At 39.8% G+C, this 19,241-nt stretch overlaps 1 pseudogene across 1 annotated transcript; it reads left to right on the forward strand.

The window, feature by feature from the left end:
- Window positions 1–146: 146 nt before the first annotated feature.
- LOC144653161 (plasma membrane calcium-transporting ATPase 2-like) lies at window positions 147–18,237 on the forward strand (annotated as a pseudogene). Its single transcript, XR_013570689.1, has 13 exons — window positions 147–1,739; window positions 5,338–5,719; window positions 6,242–6,327; window positions 6,900–7,067; window positions 8,146–8,539; window positions 8,836–8,921; window positions 9,084–9,260; window positions 9,722–9,931; window positions 10,425–10,616; window positions 11,247–11,687; window positions 12,204–12,443; window positions 12,934–14,167; window positions 17,816–18,237. The product of XR_013570689.1 is annotated as a plasma membrane calcium-transporting ATPase 2-like (transcript).
- Window positions 18,238–19,241: the final 1,004 nt, after the last annotated feature.

A 19,241-nucleotide genomic window follows, 5' to 3' on the forward strand; every position in this document is an offset into this window, starting at 1 on the left:
TTTTAATACATTCATTGCTTGTTTTTCTTTCTTTTCTTTATCAAGGCATTGTAATGATATGTGTAAAGCTTTATTGTTTGAGCTGCTATGGCGACAATTTCTTTTGTGTGTCAATTTCCATTCAACATTAACATTTTGACGCGATCACGAATACTTTCTGCGTTCCTCGTCGCAAAACAGCGAAGGGAAGGAATAAGACTGGATCTTGCTCAATGCTCAAAGTGATTTTCAGCATGGAGTGTTGAACATCACGCCTGAGCAATATTTAACTTTATTCTGTGATTCTCAGATTGCGTCGTTTGTGGCCGTACGGAGAGTTTTCGTGACAGAAAATTCATCACATGTAAACACCGATTTGGAACTAACACAACACCCTTACGGAAACATGTCTGACCAAAATCCAAATTGTGTACCGGATTTCAAAAACTACCAAGAGTTCCATCGGAGTTTGATTGCCCTGATGGCAACTCGAGGGCAAACAGCGGCGGATCGCCTCGAGCGAGAACTTGGCGGTGTCAAGGGAATCGCAAAACGGCTGCATTCGTCAACAAAAAAAGGTTTACTCGGCATTAAAGACGGTCTCGCGAGTAGAAATGTTTTTGGAGAAAACTTTACACCACTTAAGACCACCACAAAGTTTTTGGCGATCGCTTATTTACTCACTCACAGACTCTGTGTTGATTATTTTGGTTTTGGGAGCCATTGCTGCTCTTGTTCTAGGATGGTATCACCCAGAGATTTGCAATGGAATAGAGCAAACCAAGACGGCATGGATGGAAGGATGTGGTATTATTGGCACCGTGGTTGTCATCATCTTGAGTTCAGCGCTAAGTGACTTCTTCCGTGACCGTGAATTTTATAAAATGCAAAATAGGATTGAGAACAGTCGTACATGCACTGTCGTAAGAAGCGGAAAAGAAGTGACCTTATGCTGCAAAGACATCAAAGTTGGCGATCTGTGCGTTCTCAAAGTCGGTGCAATTGTCCCAGCAGATGGCGTGCTTACTCAATCCAATGAGTTAGTCACCAATGATAGTATCCTCAATGCTGGTGCTAGCGTCGTCAAGGGAGATGAAAATCCTTTGGTGTTCGCTGGTAGCTATGTTAAAGAGGGTAGCGGTAGGTTTTTAGTCACTGCTGTGGGTAAATATACACAAGCTTTCAAAAGTAACGTAAGAAAGCCTGCGGTCTCATCTGAGTTGGACCCTGATGACGAACGCTTGACCCTTCAAGGGAAGCTGAACAAAGCTTCAGCTATTTTAGGGCTCATTGGAATAATTCTCGGTATTCTGGTGGCGTTTATTATCATGCTGAGATTTAGCATCCAAACATATTCAGTTGAGAACAAGAGTTACGATGAAAGTCACTGGATCGAGTTTGTTCAGGCGATAATCATTGGCATAGTGATCATCATCATTGCTGAACCAGAAGGGCTGTCTCTTGCCGTCACAATAACACTGTCTTACTGTATTGACAAGATGCACGCTAGCAAAATATTGGTCAGGAATGTTGATGTTGTGGAGAAAATGGGAAACCTTTCAACCATATGTTGTGGAAAAACAGGGGTCCTGACTGAACTTAGCAAAATGACGGTGACAGAGCAAGTGGTTGAGTGTTACATGGCTGAAGGAAGTTACAGCGGACATCCACGCTATTACAAAGACAAGCTACCTACAAACTTAGTTAAAGACCTGTGCGATGCCATATCTATCAACACAAGTTACTCCTCCAATATAACGGTAAGCATAAAATTATTGAATGATTTAACCAAAATTACCGACCATATTAAATCTTTGTTTACATTCACAGACGTGAGAAGATTAAGCAGGGATAATTAGCAGTTTAAAATACTAAGTTCAATTACTAGCAGTCACGAAGTCAAATTGAACGTAAACCAAAGCCGTTTGTTCATCAAACTACTTATTCACACATGTTCAGACCTGTTATATTCAGTGATGCAAATACTTTACTTCAAAACAGTATACATGTATCATGTCCACTATACTACTGGATGTTTAATGCCATGAAGGCAGCAACGCGGTTTGTGAACGGAAAATTGTACTTAAAATATAAAACCTCCGATTCATTATGATAAGTCGATAGTCCTAGGAGCATCTCTGGTTTTGACAAAAATGAAATGGAATGATATACAAAAACTGTTTACTGCAGCTAGGGAATGATTTTCTTGTTTACCTGTAAGCAATTCGCCGAGTTTTTCCCCAAACCTCAAGTTTTAATCCTGTTCTTGCAGATCATTGCTATTACATTTATTGTAACACAAAACGAGCCAGAATTAACTTTTAACATAAAAGATAATGAAGGAAAATCTCTTTCGCTACCCCTGTGGGTTCCACTCTAGTGCCCTCTTGACTACATGTCCATCTGGTCTCCTCAGCGTGTGGCCGATCCAACGCCAATCTCCTCGTTTTACCTCTTCCTCCATCGGTCGCTGCCCTGTTCGTCTCCTAAGCTCCTTATTAATGATTCTTCCAGGCCACCAAATCTGCAGGATGTTCCTCAGGCTTTTATTATAATCACTTGTAACTTCTGCTTTAATCCTTTGGCCAACCTCCAGAACCATACAAGATCAACGCCCCAGAACCATACAAGAGCAACGCCTTCACATTTGACCCAAGGACTCTCAGCTTGGTCTTTGTTGTTAGTGCCGTGGATCGCCATATTGGTCTCAGCATCGCAAATGCTTGCCTTGCCTCTCCAATTCATGGCTGATTCCCTGACTCCCTTCTGCTACAATTCCCCAAGGATGTAAACCGTCCACTTGCCATTCCTTAATCTGCTTCCCGCGACCAACACACCATCCCCACTCCTTGGTACTAATATGCATGAGTTTTTCTTAGTGGCATTGATCTTCAGACCTACTATCGCACCTTGTACCTTCAAGGCCCATGTCTTGTCGCTTACTCCCAGGTCATCGGCAAAGTCAAGGTCTTCTAAGGATGTCGTAAAGGACTACTCTATCTTGCTCCCTGTCGAAGGCTGTCCTTGTCACCCAATCCAGGGTGAGCAGAAACAGCAAGGGAGTTAGCAGGCTGCTTTGTTTAAACCCAGTCAGGTTGCGGAAAAACCCTGATAGAGACTCTTCTGATGGTGACTATCTTGACAGTCATCCCTTTGTGCCACAACAACCTCCACAAAACCTCTGCTGATACTATGGAAGGCCTTTTCGAAATCTGTAAAGTTGATGTACAAGAAGGACTGCCACTCGCTGCTCTGTTTCACAAAAATCTGCAGTGTTGCTATTTGATCCGTTGAGCCTCGACTAGCGTGGAATCCCACCTGTTCCTCTCTCAGTTTTTCATCCAGGATCACTCTGCAAAACACCTTACTTGCCATGCTCAGCAACATGATGCCACCATTCTTGGGCAGCTTAATACGCAGAGCTTTCTTCCACTCCTTTGTTATCTTTTTCTCCCCCCATATCTTTTTGTGTGGGTCCAGAACTCCTCTCTCTTCTCTCCCCTCTCCTCTTTTATTTCCTCCTTTATTTTTTTTTTTTTCTTTTTTTTTTTTTTTTTTTTATTTTTTTTATTTTTTATATTGTCTTGCTCTCTTTTTTTTTTTTTTTTTTTTTTCTCTCTCTCTCTCTCTTTGTCGGGTTTTTTTTTTTTTCTCTTTTTCTATTTCTCCCCCCCCCCCTCTCTCTCTCTTCTCTTCCTCTTCTCCCCCCCCCCCCTCCTCTCTTCCCCCCCCCTTTTTTTCTTTTTTTCTCTCCCTCTTTCTCTTCTTTCTCCCACAAAACTCTTCCCCTCTCCTTTCTCTCCTCCCCCCCCCCCTCTCTCTCTCTCTTTTTTCTCCTCTCTTTCTCTCTCTCCTCCCCCTCCTCTTCTCCTCTTTTTTTTTTTTTTTTTTTTTTTTTTCTTTTCTCTTTTTTTTTTTTTTTTTTTTTTTTTTCTTTTTTCTCTCTCTTTCTTCTTTTTTTTCTTCTTCTTCTTCTTTTTCTTTTTTCTCCCCCCCTCCGACCCAACGACTGCCCCACGAATGACGCGAACGTCCTGCATCGAGCTCCTCCATCTCTTGCTAAATGATCTCTTGCTAAATACCAGGTGGTCAATCTGGTTCACGATACCACCATTAGGAAACCTCCATGTCCGCTTGTTACACTCCTTATGGGGGAACAACTTTTAACTGATTACAGCTCTTTTGCCTGACAGAAGACAGCCCACCTTTCACTATTTTCATTCATCTCAGCTCTTGGTTCATGTTTGCCCATCACCTCCTCTCTGCCCGTATTGACTGTCCCCACCATATTTCCTGTGACGATCTACACGTCTCTGCACTGCACCTGCTCCAAAACCACCTAAATCATCCTTTGCCTGCTCCGTTGCCTCATTTGTTGGGGCATAGCATTGTAGGATGGTGATCTGCTACCATCTCGAGTTGAACCTGGCTGTTATCATCCTCTCAGACACCTGTTCCCATTCTAGCAGACTTTGTGCAGATTCTTTGGACAGAATGAAGCCAACTCCTTTCTCTTGTGTTTGATCTTCATTCATTCCTGAGTAGAGTCAAGATTTTCCAGTGCCATCCTCAACTTCCCAAAATAGTTCCTTTTAACTTACTCCCAAAATACTAATACCCTACCTCTACATCTCCTTGATCACCTGGGCACACTTACTGGTCTCGGACATAGTCCTTACATTCCATTGCCCGATCTTCACACATGCGTCTAGCGACAGCAATTTAATCGACGGCTTATGCGTCATTCTTTGCTTCGCACGTTGCTCTTACCGTACCCCTGCTTCCAAATAGGGCACAGTGACAATACTTGATTCATTGCCACGACTAAAATTTAATATAGGCGTCAGTCCAAGGAGCATCCCTGGTGTTGACCAAAAATTAAATGGCACGAGATACAAGAAACATCTAACAGTTGACACCACCAGACAAATGGCCTTTTACAGCAAATGTTGATACAACCTCGTGGCACCCGCCGCACCCGCCTAAAAACACGCATCCTCTATATATATGAGGATCTTTTTGAAAGGAAGGCCCCGTATAACGTTGTTACACTTTGAGTTACAACATTTTGCGTTTAACCCTCCTTTATCGAATTCTTAGTTGTGGAAAACTAGAACCACACATTCGCTTATTGCTCTTTAGCTTACCAATTTAACTGTAATGCAGAAAGATCCCTGTTGGTATTTTCAGTATTTTGAGCCTTTTAGCTTACGCAAAATTTGCAGTGGAAGCTCTCCGTTCTTATAACTGTCTTATAGAACTATAAACGAACTATCAGAATAGTAAACGTTCCAGCCGATACACTTAACGTATTCAATGAAATAGTAGTGCGACTGATTCTTTTTTTCTTTTGTTTAGCCTTCAGGCCCTCAGTGCCTTCCTAAGCAAATCGGTGACAGAACAGAATGTGCTCTTCTTCAGTTTGTGCTTGACCTAGGCGAGTATTACCCGTTTACAAGGAAAGAGCATCCAGAGGAAACATTCGTTAAGGTGTTTGGATTCTCACCAGAACGTAAATCCATGACAACAGTCATTCCTGATGGCGGTTACTTCAAGATTTATTCCAAAGGAGCACCTGAGGTCATTCTTGAGCGGTGCACAGCGATTGTTCGACATGACGGCAGCGTAGGCAAGTATCTTCCCGAGGATGCAGTCAGGATCGGCCAAGTCATTAAAAACATGCAGGACACCAGACATTTGAAAGTGATGTGTGTAGCTTGCAGATATATCTACCCTTCAGGTAAGTAAATACTTAACTGAGTGTCAGTCATATTCTACAGGCTAACGGAAACAGAAGAGACAACCACACTTTCTGCCTTAATTAATTTAGACAAAGAAATGTTCACACAGACATAATCACATTTGACTACGTTGGCGCGTTGGCGACCAGATTTTTTATCGCCCTCCCTGTATGTAGGGTAATTAATGGCACACTAGATTTGATACCAAAAATAAGACTTGAGATCGTTTTCAAACGTAGATCTTAGGGTAAGAACCCACTAGTCGCATCATTTACTTTCACTTTATCCAAGTTGCCATTTCACTTTACATTTAGTCGCATCATACTTTCTTGTTTCCTTAAATGAATTAGTTTGAATGATCTGTTCTGCGCGTAAACCTGGAATCGATCTGCTTTATTGCTGAATATCGCTCAGCACCATTAAATTCTGAACCAGCTGGTTGACGGTTTCAGTGTCATAAATATGGAACTCACCCTTCTTCTGTTTTGATACGTCTTTATTCGTTATTTTGGCGGGAACAGATGAGTCACAGTGGAACAACGAGGACGCAGTGACGTCACAGTTGACATTGCTTGGACTTGTTGGCATTGACACAGTGGATGAGTATGTAAGTAGCGGATACTAGCAGATAGGTCTGCAAGGCGAACTGGGTTTTTGTTGTCTTTTTTTGAAGAGTTATGTAGTGTAGATATTTACTTTAAGGTTAAAGATTTTTCACCTGTGCCATCGTTCAAAAATGATCGATTGCAACATATGAGCTTATTTCTGATGTAAAATACTCGGTCCGTAGTGATCCCTCGCTCTCACTGTAGAGGATTACGTATCTTTAAATCAGTCCTGGCTCATTATTTGCAGCCTAATTACACAGAAGCGTGAAACTGATACCCATCAGTCCTTAATCTCAAAATAGTTATTCTCCTTATTTATGTTGCAGTTGACGAATCAATTTTTTCTGCCAACCTTGTTGCTTCACAACGTAGTGACGAAGTAAAGAGAGATTCGATGCTGATCTTTTAGAAATGAATGTTTAAATAATAACTAAAAAATAACTAAGCTAAAAAATAATAGGCTTGAAGGAAAATTAATGAGACTGGACATACCTTGGAAATGACTCTGTAATTCCATTAACCATTTATTTTTTTTATTTTTTAAATTTTAATGTGATTTTTTTTTCTTTAGGCTGAAGTTGAAAGTAGAAAACGCGTAGTGGAAGCTAGATTAGACGACAAAAAATTTGAGTCGTTTGGGACACGGGACTTCAAGAGGCATAAAACAGACAACTCGGATTTTGTTGAGGAAATTTGTAGAGGAATCGCTGTTAACACAAAGTATTCATCAAGAATTCAGGTGAGTAACTTTTTTAGTAGCCATTGTTTTCTGTCAACAGTTTTTACTTAACAACCATTCACAGGATTCTTCATTAATCAGATAATTGTTTGCGAATGCTTTTTTTTCACTTTGACGATTTGACGAGTAACTTGCTTGACAAATGGGCAAGCAAGTTACCCATGGTAGCTTGCTAGTTTCTTTGCTTTTGTTATTTTATTTGTGCTACCCATAACCTAGTTATTACTTATTAGGAAGATTTAAGCTTACTAGAAAGACGTATTCATGGCAGATTAGATATGCTACCTTCAATATAGTTCGCCAAGTTTTCAATCATCAAGCTGAAGGAGGAAGAACATTTACTGTGACTGCTTGTCAAGACTAGACCAGCTTACCGCTATCTATGCGGAGAATGGCCACAATTAATCATTTTAGAAACTCTCTTTGGAAAGTTAAAGACCAGCAGCTTTTAAATCAATTTATTTTCGTGTTAGTCGAATGACCACACCGGCTTTTGTATTTGTTAAATAAACGTTAACGTATATTTAGCAATTATTGGATGCGGTAGAGTATGATACGAAGAATTATGCAGATCGAGGAGGGTGTTATCCGCCGAAGCCGAACAACCCCCTGAGAACTGCATAATTCTTCATATCATACGAAAGCCGAATTCCATAATTGTTTTATTATTCATTCAAAATATTTCCAGAGCTTCGAATGCACAAAATGAATTTAATAGGGGTTTGACAGTAGCCAACAACAATATACAACAACTTTCGCTTTAAAATTTGATTTAAACTTCAAAACTCGGTTACCTTCATAAAAGGTTCTTGCTCTTTATAATGTCGATATTCAGCCAGTTGCTTGAAGTGTCAAGTTCTGCATCACAGCAGTTACCGTGTGACGTGAGAACGAGGTTGCGATCGGTTTAATGCCGGGGACGAAGTTGCGATCGGTTAATTTTTGATGCAGGACAGTTGACGTCAATCGTCGTATAAATAGAAACTTCTTCCAAATTTGGAATTAACCGTGGATTTAAAGCCAATCAGAAACGGGGAAGTATTTTGAACGAATAATAGGTAATACGCCTTATTCCTAGGATGAAGATGTGGACAACCTTCCTAAACACATTGGTGACAGCACTGATGGCGCCCTTCTGCAGCTTGTTCTTGAAATGGGTGAGACGTACCAGATCTGGAGAGACGAATATCCTGAAGATACACTGGTACACAAGCGTGCTAGCCCTAGAGGGGTACCCCCGAGCCAGGAGTATACAGCAGTTGTCATTCATCTGAAGGATGGTGGGGGCTATAAACTGTACTGTAAGGGAGCACCCAGCTATGTGTTGCGTCGATGTGCCCAAGTGGCCCTTCCTTCACTTTATAATAGGGCCTTTGATAAACAAAATACAGAGCAGCAAATTGAGGATCTAGTAAAAGAAAAGCAATGTGAAGTGCTTTGTTTGGCGATTAAAGACTTTCCAGCAAAAAATGGTAAGTTCTTTTGTATACTAAGTCATTACAGTGGTTTAAACGGACAGTTTGTACGTGGTGAAGACAGATTTGGCTCTAATACTGTTTTCCTACAACTATCACTTCGTGTAAAAGAAGCTTCCTGTAAAAGAAACTTTGACAGCTAAAGATATAGACAGCTCTTAACACGGGACTTTTCTTAGCATTAGCTGTACTGGAATTGCGTAGTAGACGCACAGGGCGAATCGTGGCTTTCTTGAGTGATTCTTGAAAACGAATCACTTTTGCTTTTTGATCTAAATTTTGTTTTCTTTCAGGAAGTAACGATTGGGATGACGAAGAAACCATGTCAGGTCTTACATTCCTTGGCTTTGTTGGCATCGATGAAACTGTTCGAAAACAGGTAACTCAATTAAAGAAATCTTGAGATAAGCTTTTTATGTAAAGACGTGTAATGCTCCCAAATTAATCATTTATAGACGACAACAGAGAAGCCTATGTTGGCTGTGATTAAAGCTAGTACATGAAAAGGTGAAGCGACTATAAAATGTTCTTTCTAATATAGGTGCCGGATGCTATTTGGGACTTTCATGAAGCAGGCATCAAAGCGTGTATGGTGACTGGGGATAATTTGAGTGCAGCCGGATCATTTGGATCCAAGATTGGACTCTTGTCACCAACACCGGAATGGCCACTCAAGGAATTGTCTTGTTATGGATGTGACAGCAAAGTTTTTAACAGTGTAAGTAAGAGTATCAAAATGTGAAGTAAACGAAACACCATTTACGAAACAGGCAAGAGTGATCAAGACAAGCTAAAACGACCATAGAACTCGATATTCACAGAACCAATTGTCTGCCTTCCATCATTGGTAAGGATGACATGAGGATCGTGGTCCAGCCATTATAATTAATAAAAACGCATATTAATCGGTAAATTTAGTCTTACAAATGACACACGTTATTTGCTAACTACCAGTTTGCTTACGAAACAGTAAGAAATTTTCAATCTTTTATGAAAAACCGAAAGCATGTTTCTAGCATTATGATTAGAAACACGCAGTAAAAATAGACACAAGAACGTATGGAATTTCAAACAGCACCCAGTGAAACATTTTAACTACGTTGAGAGTTTTGACTGTCCATTGTTCGCAATTGTTCTTTAACTCAGTAACTCAGTCCCTTTCACATTTTTTATCGACAGATCGATCAAGACACTTTTGACAAGTGGTGGCCAAATGAGCTGCGCATCCTGGCCACTGCTGGGCCCGCGGAGAGACTGGAATTTGTCAAGCGCATCATGGGTAGTCGTTCCAATCCTAGCCGAGAATCAAACGGAGAGGTGGTTGCAGTGACTGCATCTGGAGTTAATGACGACAAAGTTCTAAAAAGCGCTGACGTAGGACTTACCATGGTAACCATTTCAAGACATTTGGAATAATAAAACTATCATGATAAAAACCACATCAAACTTTGTCACCGGTGAATTAGACTGAACGTTTCACCACTAATAAAACTCGTTTACAGGACGATGTCTCTATTCTAACCTTAGGAATGGGCGTCCAGCCCGTTCATGCGCTATTTTTTGAGTCTAGCTTGCGTAGCAAGCGTAAAAAGGAGGAGGGGGTAGTATGAGTGAAAACGGAGGAGGCGAGGGGGGATGGGGGTTGGGAAGGGAAGGGAACGCCCGTTCTTAAGACCCCCGATTGGTTCATTTCTGCGGTTGCTGGCGGCCGCAAAATTTTGATTGGTTAATCAGATTGGTTCTGATTGGTTAAGCCAGACATTTTATTTGCCAGGCATTTTATTTGCTCGACATATCTCAGTCCGTAAGTTATGGCCCCGTGCTAAATATTACCTAACAGGTGTTGCCATTCAGTCAATAAATAAGTGATTTCTAACTGCAGGGAGTGTCTGGAACAGACGTGGCTAAGGAATCCGCAGATATTGTCCTACAAGATGACGACTTCTCCAGCATAGTTGAAGCTGTCAAATGGGGACGTAACTTGTACGAGACCATCCTTAAGTTTCTCCAATTCCAGTTCACAGTCACGTGGGTTGCTATCACCGTTGTCATTGTTGGAGCTTGCGTCACCAAGGTTAGTCTTGATTTTTATTGGCTTGTTTTGAATGACATAGTGGTTAATTGCAACGCGGAACTCAGTTTGACAAAAACATTTCATCGAAAAGTCGGTAAAAGTTTTAAGATGGTAATTGACTTACGTTTTCATAGTTGTAATCGGGGTGAAGGGAAAGTGTCGCTTCGTGGGCATTTTGTCCGTGTTTTTAAGAAAACGGAAAACATTTATTGTTGTCCAATCGAAAAGAGCGTCAACATTGAGAGGTGACCTGAGAAAATATAAACAGACACGTGTCTTAAGACGTCACACAAGACGTCCGAGATTTGAACAAAAATCCACACTGATGACGTAGCTTGTTTCTTTAATTTTACTAGACACCACATGGATCTCTGTAGGCCTGTCATCAGAATTTGTTGTTCGTAGGTCCCATTTCTCTCATGGAGGGGGTGGGGGGGGGGGGCGGAAGGGGGATGAGGGGGGAGGTTAGGCGTGTAAACAGAGACTTTTGTTTTCTAAAGCTACGGCCAAAAAACTTCACTAATTAAAGTTTTACTTTGGTTATTTTTTGTTTTCAGAAATTTGTTGGTTTAATAAGTAGTGATTTAGTATCCAGTCGTGTAGAATCAATGTTTCTTTTTTTTTCTGCAGCGTAGTCCACTATCAGCTACTCAGTTACTCTGGGTAAACCTTATTATGGATTCTCTGGCCTCTTTTGCTCTGACACGTGATCTACCATCAAATGACGTCCTCAAACACAAGCCATACGGCCGACATAAGCCGCTTCTGTCCCGCACGCTGCTGAAGAATGTGATTTTACACTCCATTTATCAACTGACCGTCATGTTTCTAGTGATGTTTGTATTTCCTGATTTCCTGGACATGAGGGATGGATATGAAGAGTCCAGCGTGTGCCGACCAACTCAGCACAAGACCATGTTGTTCACAACGTTTGTTTTTATGCAGCTATTTAATGAGATCAACTGCAGACGACTGCAGGATAGGAACGTGTTTTATGGATTGCTGTACGGAAAGCTCAAAGATATCAACTTTGTCTTTATTGTCATTTGGGTTGCTACTTTTGGAATTCAGGTAATGACCAATAAGAATGAGAAATACCTTATATGGTATTCAAGTAAACTAATAAGAACTCGCATATCCGTCTGGTGACAGTATCCTCAGTGCAGTACTTTTCCTGGGTATGAGTTTTTGCACATTCTAATTTGGTATTCGGCCAAATCAAAGATAGAACAGTTATTTTTCTGACACTAGAAAAAAATGTCATCTTATTATTCTAATTCGTAATTGTCTGCGGTAATCATTTTTTGTTATGGCTAATAACAACAAATGTAATGACTCAATGAACCAAACAGGGCTCAAAACAACAGCACGCGCGCCAGGTGCGAAAAAGCGCGCAAGCCAAGACACGATCACTTCTAGTTAATTCTGATCAGTTTTACACTGCCTGTTTAGCTTTAAAAGAATGGTGAGCTATCAGAGTTCAGCAGGGACAAAACAAACGCTAACGCATAATTGGTTCCGAACGAATTGCAGTAATCATTCTAAAGAAGAAAATTTTCGACTCAACTATGGTAAACACTCTTTCAGATCATCATTGTACAATTCTTTACCAACGCGTTCCGTGTGATTGATATGGAGTGGGATCAGTGGATGTGGAGCCTGTTTTTCGGGTTTTCCGAGCTGATCTGGGCCCAGCTTGTGTTCACCATTCCTAAAGTGGTTATTCCCCGTCAGATACGATGCTGTACCTCTGGTATCACTAAAGACAGGAAAGGCTGCTGTGAGAAGCTAGCGCTCATCCGGGGTCTCTCCAAGGTTCGAAAACAGGTGGGTTCTATTTGTAACTGTAAGGCTGCTATTTGAAGAAAATATAAATACAAAGTTTGGTTGCACCAGTGAATAAGATCCCATAGTGACACTTTCGGTTTAAGGCCTAAGTTTCTTTCTTCTCAAACAGGAAATATTGAACCAACCATGAAGCAACGCAAAGTGGTTCAATTTTGTTTGAACCTGGAGAATGATATGATAACCAGAATGCAATCACTATTACAATATAATTTCGTCCTTTTGGGTAGTTGGGGGCAAAAACAACCCTGTTCGGTTCCAGGACTTTTGACTCCGAGATATGATTGAGACCAGCGTTTGCGTTGCAAGTTTACGTGAATTAGCTTAATTTTTGACGGCTTGTTCCACTAATTATAAAATTGCGAGGGTTAGATTTTGCTGAAATGCTCCTTATCGCGACGTGGTAAGAGAAATTGACGTTTTTCGGTTAAATTAACACTATTTAAATTATGTTTTTCTTTTGTTTCTTTAGAACCAGACCATGTACAAATATGGAAATCAAAATGCAAGATTCTTTCGCAGCGGGCGGGTGTCTCCCGCAGATGAAACAGTTTAGATGACTATTACAAATAAAACACAGAACGTATTTTATGATAGAAAAGAAAGGCGATAACGTACAACATTGTAAAGCTACAGATACTCAAACTGGAGAAGCATGATGCAAAAAAACTTTAACTACAAAAGACAGGGTCTCAAAGGGGTTTAGGGCTCCAGGGCTTCGGGCTAAAAATTGCAAGACTCCAGGGCTCCAAGATGAAAATGTCAGGGCTCCAGGGCTCCAAGATGAAAATGTCAGGGCTCCAGGGCTCCATATCATCTGCTTTCGGTCTCCGGGCTCCACTATGGTCTACAAGCTTAAGATATAAAAACTAATTTGCAACGCTAAATCAAGTCCGCAAATAAAAAAGGCCGCTATTCCGACCAGTTTTTTAAACCCAAAAAGCCGGTTATTGACGGTTATCATGTCTCCAACTATTAAAAAGTCCCCACTGAGGTCATGTAGCGGATCCGATTTGTTTGCTCTATGTGACTGAAACTTGAGGTCTCAAGTTCTTGACATCTTTCACGTGGCGTTGATCTTTGGAAAGAAAAAATGCAATCTGGGATCGCGAATGATCAAATTTCAAAACGCTGGGCTCTGGGCTCCGCGGAAAATTTCTTTGGGCTCTGGGTTCCACAGCCAAAAAAGGATCAGGGCTCCAGTCAGTAAAATGATTGGGCTCTGGGCTCCAAAGCAGAAATTTCAGGGCTCCGGGGCTCCATGGACCCCCCCTTTGAGAGCCTGAAAAGAAGGGTGGCAACATATATTACATATATTTTATACAGCGTACGTACACTCTTAAACATTTAAACAATTTTAACATTTTAACAGAAGCAAACAGTGAGGGAAATAAGTATTTAAGGTTTCGGTGGGAATTCCGTTTTTTGAGAATTGACTGGCGAGCCAGCTTATGTTTTTTGTTAGAGAAATTTCCCTAATATAAACAAACTGGCAAACTATATTTGCTCGAAGAATTCAGAGATGATGTAAAAAAACCCAGACGCTTTCTAAGTATCGACAAGTGCGACAAGTCCCTGGGAACGAGTAAGAATGTAGTTCTTTAGAGTCTATGACGTCATAAACTCACTGGTCATGAGTTAGTTTATCAGATAATAGGCTAACAAAGACAGACTGAGAATATGACAAAGTGTTTTTTTAATCGGGCGTGGCCGATTTATAGTTTACCCTTTGGTCGTCCTAGAGCGTAGTCTCCTGGCGCGGCCAAAAAGACGGGGATAGCTTGGGGTTGCTACAAAACCGCTACGGGTGACGCATACCGAAATGGTTTTTATTTTAGTTTTGACAGGAAATCGTTGCAGGCACACTTGGTCGACTTTTGGGTTAATGTGTAATCAGGTTGTGTTTTTTTGCTTCGGCGGAAGGACAGAGAAAAAAGCTTACGGGGCAAAGTACAGTATGGGGCCCAGTTCTCGGCCACTTTTGACGTAAACTTGTATTTCCTACCTCAGAAGAACCGCAGGAACTTGAAATTTCTCCCAGAGCTAGCTACATTATTCAGCTTTTTGGTGTAAAGCTATCGACCGGTCAAAAATTAATTTGCCCGAGCAATTATAAAAATAAAAGCTCCATTTGTGGGCCCAGTTCTCGGCCACCTTGGCCCAGTTCTCGGCTACTAAAAAGCTTGTGCGTAATTATCTGTAAAAAAATGCTCAATTAATTTTCACAGTCATAAAATCACTCTGTAAACCTATTTATGTTATATCGATCCCAAATTATTTTTATGAGGCTTTGTTTTACTTTAGAAAAGAAGGATTTTAACGCGCCTAGTTGCCTATGTGCAGGTTGAAGCCTCAAATGTAATAAATGTCCCTAAATGTAATAAAGGTCCTAAGTGTAATAACTTTTGGTCCTAAATGTAATAAAGGTCCTAAGTGTAATAACTTTTGGTCCTAAATGTAATAAAGGTCCTAAGTGTAATAACTTTTGGTCCTAAATGTAATAAAGGTCCTAAGTGTAATAAATTTTGGTCCTAAATGTAATAAAGGTCTTAAGTGTAATAACTTTTGGTCCTAAATGTAATAAAGGTCCTAAGTGTAATAACTTTTTGTCCTAAATGTAATAAATCGAAATAAAGGCGCTAAGTGTAACAACTTTCGGCCCTAAATAAAATAAAGGTCTTCAGTGTAATAATAAGGTTCGGCTAAACATGAAATCATGCACGGTGCTTTTCTATATAAAAGCAAGGAGTTAAAAATGTATCTTAGGGATCCAGATTATGATGTACTTTAACAACCAGTTACCGCTTGCCTTAAAGAATGTGCCAAAATCTATTTTATTTTGCATGTCTTATTGGACATGGGACAACGGAAACAGACGCTTATAGGTAACAACAGAAGTAGTTTACTCAAAATCCTCAATAGTGCAGAATGAAGTATTGTGATGGTTGTTTGGGCTTGTAGCCCGCTAAAACACTTAGCCCCTTACGCCCTAAGGCTAAAGGTGTAAAGTTTCAATAGTCAATTAATTAATTAATTTATTTATTTAAAATATCAATAATTATTAATTATTCGCGAGCGCGAAACACGAGTGACTGGTGACGAGCGCGAAGCGCGAGGGACCACGCGAAGGAGAAAGAAAGCGCCCATTTCCCCAAACAAGAGAGAGGCGTCAGGGTACAAGGCAGGTATAAATATGTTTCAGAAAGCAATATTCTCTCCCTGTGGAACAAAACACTTTGTGCTAAATGCATGCGCAGATGAGTCTACTTTATATACTGAGACACTTACAAACGTTGCACGTTTCTTCCTGCGGAGGGATTCCTGTAGACTCTGTGGCACTAACTTAAAACCGCAAAAAAATTAAATTAAACTTGTTTGCAAAGAAGCTGAAGACTATCACGTTTACTGTTTTAACCTCAAATCAAAATCCAGTTTACAGAAAGTTAACATAACAGGGACGTGTTTAGAAAAATTTGGTTTCTTAAGCTTGACGTCGTGTGCTTGTTAATTCTGTAGAATTCTTGTAGAGCTGTGCCGCCAGTAAAACTGTAGTTTAATTAAATTGAACTTGGAAGTGTCAGAGCGGTTTAAAAGAAAACAAAAGTCTAGTACGTTTGCACGAAAAGTAAAAGTATCATATTTTTTGCTTCAATAGTCTTTTTAAAATTCGAGTTAAAGAAAGTTGTCATAAAGCAGGACGGTTCAAACAATCGAAAACTTCCTAAAAAATCAGGTAAAAAATTTTACTCTAGTGTCCCGATCGCGTGGATGAACGTTGTCACGTGATTTAGTTGCTTGCTTCATGACAAAATCGAAATAGCATCTTACAGTACTGGAAAGAAAATAATAATAATAATAATAATAATAATAATAATAATAATAATAATAAAAATAATAATCATTTGTATAGCGCCCTTTCCACCTCTCTCGGAGATTTTTAAGATCATCTACACAGCACCTTCTGGCGACCCCCAAAGCAAAATTAAAAACATATGGAGAGAGAGCGTTTGCCGTGGCAGCCCCAAGGCTGTGGAACACAATCCCACTTGAACTTAGATTAAGTCCTTCTATTGGCATTTTTTAGAGACATTTAAAAACGTACCTTTTAAACAGGCTTTTTAATAATTATTATTTTTTAGGTACATTTGAACTTATATTTGTAAATATCCGTTTTTAAATTTTTTAGAGTTTTTAACTTTTTAACATCATTTTATTAATATTTTTTTATTGTAAAGCGCCATGAGCAATTAGTGGATTTTGGCGCTATAAAAATACTTTTTATTATTTATTTATTATTATTCCATACGTTCAAGGGCGCTTGACAATGTGAAAATGAAGCAAGTAAACATAAAACAGGTTTCAAACTGAATATAATACATAGAAAAGCACCGAGCATGATTTCATGTTAAGCTGGAACCTTTAATACACTACAGACCTTTATTACATTTAGGACCAAAAGTTATTACACTTAAGACCTTTATTACATTTAGGACCAAAAGTTATTACACTTAGGACCTTTATTACATTTAGGGACATTTATTACATTTGAGGCCTCAACACCGTCTGCCAATTTCTAACTTCAAATTCCAATGTTAAATTCACATTAAATTTTCAATATTTCTTAGTTGTCTAAATTTTACTAATTCTTTTAAAAAAACTATCACCTGCCAAACATCCCCAAAAATCACTCAAAAAATTACAAAATACCGCAATGCATAGATACATGGGATGAGTGAAGTTTCCTTGGATTCCTTGAAACACCAACAAGCTATTTCCGTTTAAGGTGGCTGATAATGGGTTTCAGTATTTCCCAGTCCTTATACTTTGGTTCAGGACTAAAAGCCTTCATCAATTGCTATTACAGTAATGGTATGAAACAAATGTTCAATCATTCATCAACAAGTTGTGATCATTTTCTTGACAATAGTAGTTCCCCGGTAAACAGTTGTAGTACTGTCCCATCAAAGTGCAATGCCTGGAAAATACCGAAAAGCACACGACCTTCAGGTGAAACCGCACCTTACAGTATTACCAATACACTGCACTTTGCTAAGTCTTAAACCTTTACATTTTCTAGTCGTCTACTTCAATCGTTTATTTGTATTGTGTGAAATACATTTATAAATTGAAACCATCATGTCATTAAGTAATAATGCAATCTCGACAACGTTCTAGATATTATATTATGCACACTAATACAGCTCATGCAAGCCCTGTGACTTACACAAACACAGTCGGACTGAGTGCTACTTAAGTAACTGCTTCGTGGTTTCTGCTGTACTGAACCCTGCCTTTCAAGGCAAAGCGCCCGATTTTAAGCTTCTCAAGCTTCTCAATGTTCTTGTTTTTATAAGGTCTAAAGAAATCCAAGAATAACCGGATATCACAAGTATAATAAGTACAAGATTCATTCATCCTTAGCTTAGCCAGGGTCGCCGGGTAGTCGCACTAAAGTGCTAGTTCAGTTTCGCGATATCCCTTTGTTCGCCGTTTTGACGTGGTGCTTGATTTAAGAGGGAGGATCAAGGCAACTAAAATACTTCACTAAAAGTAGTGAAAATACAAGTAGTTTAATTACAAGGAAAATGGTAGACATATTCTTCAACCAGTTTTCACTTATGAATCGTACTCGACTATATTTTACTATTGCTAGAGAGTAAATTTGTTTCGTGTCCGCTTGTAGTCTGTACTTATATTCGTATAGATTTCGTCGTTGTAGCCGGTAGTCTTCGGATAATCTTTTTTAAGTTTAAAATAAACTTTTTATTATAGTAAATTTAAAGTCTCAGTTGATAATGCAAGGTGTCTTCGTGATTTACGCTTACGTAAAATAAAGCCTGAACATAATCGATATATTTAAAGGATAATTTATACTGTTAGCCTTTAACATTGAGAACATCATTCCTTTTTTATCCTGGCTGTTATGTCTTTCTCAGTCCCTCCGTTTTCACTTACAGCATTAACTAATAGTTTAACATCAAAAATAGGTATCTTGGAAGTCTGTTAGCGGATATGTTCCTCTTTCTATCTCTCTTTACTTTCCTAACTCCTTAGTGAGCATAGGGAGTCCATGGTAGCTCTCCCCCGAAATCTATTTGGTGCAATTTTCTTAGCCTCTAGTCAATACCGGTTCTCTGCTTCCAACATGTGTAGTGAGCAGCGCCTCCATGACTGCTTAGGTCGACCTCTTATCTATGCCAGAAACCCTGGGGGCTGCATTTGGATCAGTGCCAGTGATGTTTTCCATAAAGTTTTGGAGTGTGTGTCCAATCGACTTCAACTTCCTCCTCTTCATGGTGTCCTCTATGCGGCAGTTGGTTATCTCCCAGAGCTCTATGTTTGATATAGTGTTTGGCTATCGGATCTTCAGGATCTTTTGCGAACATTTATTGATGAAGGTCTGCACCTTCTTCGGCAATGCCTTCGTTGATACCCATGTTTCGGAGCCGTACAAAAAAACGGATTTAGCATTTTTTTGAAGATCCTGGCTTCCATCTTAACGTAATGGCGGTTGCTTCAGTTCCAAACAACCTTTAAATTGATAAATTGAGAACATCATTCCTTCTTTATCGTGGCTGTTGTCTTCCTCAGTCCTTCCGTTTTCACTTACAGCATCACCTAAGTAGGTGAGCTCTGACACTTTTTAAATCATATCTCCTTTAATTTAAGTGCTCGCTGCTGCTTTACTCCAATGCGCTTTTCCTTTGTCCTCTGTATGTTGATGCTGCGTCCGACCTGTCTACCAATTCCTTTTTATACGTTTTTCGGTCTTTGTCTTTC

Source organism: Oculina patagonica, chromosome 5 (genome assembly GCF_052425735.1).
Source record: "Oculina patagonica isolate OP01 chromosome 5, crgOcupat, whole genome shotgun sequence".
NCBI classification, from domain to species: Eukaryota; Metazoa; Cnidaria; class Anthozoa; order Scleractinia; family Oculinidae; genus Oculina; species Oculina patagonica.